This window comes from Nicotiana sylvestris, chromosome 10, assembly GCF_000393655.2.
Source record: "Nicotiana sylvestris chromosome 10, ASM39365v2, whole genome shotgun sequence".
In the NCBI taxonomy this organism is placed as follows: domain Eukaryota; kingdom Viridiplantae; phylum Streptophyta; class Magnoliopsida; order Solanales; family Solanaceae; genus Nicotiana; species Nicotiana sylvestris.
In genome coordinates this window covers 72835879-72838008 of record NC_091066.1, presented here as the reverse complement: position 1 = coordinate 72838008, position 2130 = coordinate 72835879, and the positions used below count along the sequence as shown (strand labels likewise).

Genomic DNA, 2130 nt, shown 5'->3' with positions numbered 1-2130 from the left:
ATCCTTCTCTTAATTGTTTACAACTCAATCATAGTTAGCTATTAGTTTACTTGCTTATATTCAGTTATAGTTAGTTAAATCATAACCAATTGTTATTTAAATATCTGGGAAGTTGATTACAAAGAATTTAGTGCGTATAACAAAAGTAATTGATAGGTTAATTCTCTGAGGATTCAACTCTGGGCTAAATACTCAGATTATATTTGTAACGACCGCATTGTCCTTTTTTTAAGGCGTAGTTGGGCATGATCAAATTTTGACACCATTGCCAGGGAATTAACGGTGTTATCAATTACAGTTGAAAGAAATACAAAAATTCTTAGTGTTATCAGTTTTCTTTATTTTCAATCTATACATTGAAATTTTAATGTTTGTTGACTTGGTTGCACAAGTGCATGCCTAGAAACTCATCGAGAACTGGTGAAGTATTTGAAGCATTATCAGATCCCGAGAAAGTTTTCAAGGCCTTGAATCGGGCCAACTGAAAAAACAAACAACAACAATCAACTGAACAACTCGAACCAGACATGGGGAATAATTTGTTAGACCCAGCTACGCCATTGGCGCCAGTGGCTGCTCTATATGACTGGGAACAACCCACAATAGAGAACTTGGCCACATTGATTTTAGTCCCGCAGATACAGGCCACGTCATTTCAAATCACGAACAACATGCTGCACTTGTTGCAAAACAAGGGACTATTTTTGGGGTCACACTTCGAAGATCCTCAACAGCATTTGAAGAATTTCTTGTCAATCTGCAAAACTCAAAGGCAGCCTAACGTAACTCTGGAAGCAATAAAGCTGTTGTTGTTTCCATTCTCAGTGATAAGAGCTGCCCAGACTTGGTAAACTTACTCCCCATTAATTCCATAACGACTTGGGAGGAGTTAGTCAAGCAATTTGTGAACAAATTTCATCCACCCAACAAGACTGCTCAACAAATTGATGAAATCTTGAGTTTCAAACAGAAATCAATGGAGACACTATAAGAAACATGGGAACGATTCAAAGGGATGTTGGTTATATGTCCGCACCCCACGGTATTCCAGATCAGATGTTAGGGCAGCAATTTTGTATGGGTTTGATAGATAGCGTGAAGGGTAATGTTGATGCTTCAACTGGTGGAGAATTCTTGAGCAAAACATGGAGAGAAACCAGAGCCTGCTTGACAAGATAGCACAGAATTTGGGGTGGACAACCAGGAATGTACCTATCACTCCAGTAGTTCAATCAGTGCCCTTAGATCTATCCAACACTCTTGCTGAAAATATGGCCACATTAATGACACAGATGAGTATACTTACTAAGAAGGTGGAAGAGTCAGGGTAGAAGTAGTAGGTACACATTGTTGATACTACCAATGGGGTCTTATGCACATCTTGCATTAGTCAGTCAATTGGTAACCAGTGGAATGCCGAAAGTGAGCATTATCATTACCCTGAGGACATGAATTATGTGTCTAATTATGGAGGCCAGAGACAGGGTGGTCAGAATTGGGGCCAACAAAATCAGCCATATAGGCCAGTCTAGCCACAGCTCAACAATGGAAATATGGGAGGTATGCGACCTTATAATAATATGGCGCCTTACCAAAGGCCACATGGATATAATAATCAAAATCAGCAGTAGGGTTATCCTCCTCCTCAAGAATAGCATAGTGGAAGACAGAAAGATAGGTTTGCCAGAATCGAGGCAATGATGCAGCAGGTTATTGAGTCAAATGCAAAAATGAGTGAAAGGGTAGATGCACATGAGTCAGCTATAAAGAATATTGAAGTGCAAATAGGCCAGATTTCGATGTCTTTGAACAATCGTCCTCATGGGACATTACCTGCAGATACCCAGATAAATCCAAAAGATCAAGGCCCGAAGCAGCTGATTGCAGTGAGTCTACATAATGGCAGAGACTTAGACTTGGAGCAAGAGAGGGCTCGAGAAAGCAGACAGGTTGAGACACTTGTACCAGTGCCCATTGAGCTAGATGATTCAATGAAACTGACAGAGGTGACAGTACAACCTACCCAAGAAGAACCCAACACACAGATTGAGGCAGAGAAAGGAGCTGAGGCAGCCCAGGAATCGGTAGTTGAAGTGCTGACAAAGAAAATACCCAAATCATTGGGAAGAA

At 40.6% G+C, this 2130-nt stretch overlaps 1 non-coding gene across 1 annotated transcript; it reads right to left on the bottom strand.

The window, feature by feature from the left end:
* Positions 1–938: 938 nt before the first annotated feature.
* LOC138880551 (small nucleolar RNA R71) lies at positions 939–1044 on the bottom strand. Its single transcript, XR_011403285.1, has one exon. It is a non-coding gene; the product is annotated as a small nucleolar RNA R71 (small nucleolar RNA).
* Between the last annotated feature and the right edge of the window lie 1086 nt (positions 1045–2130).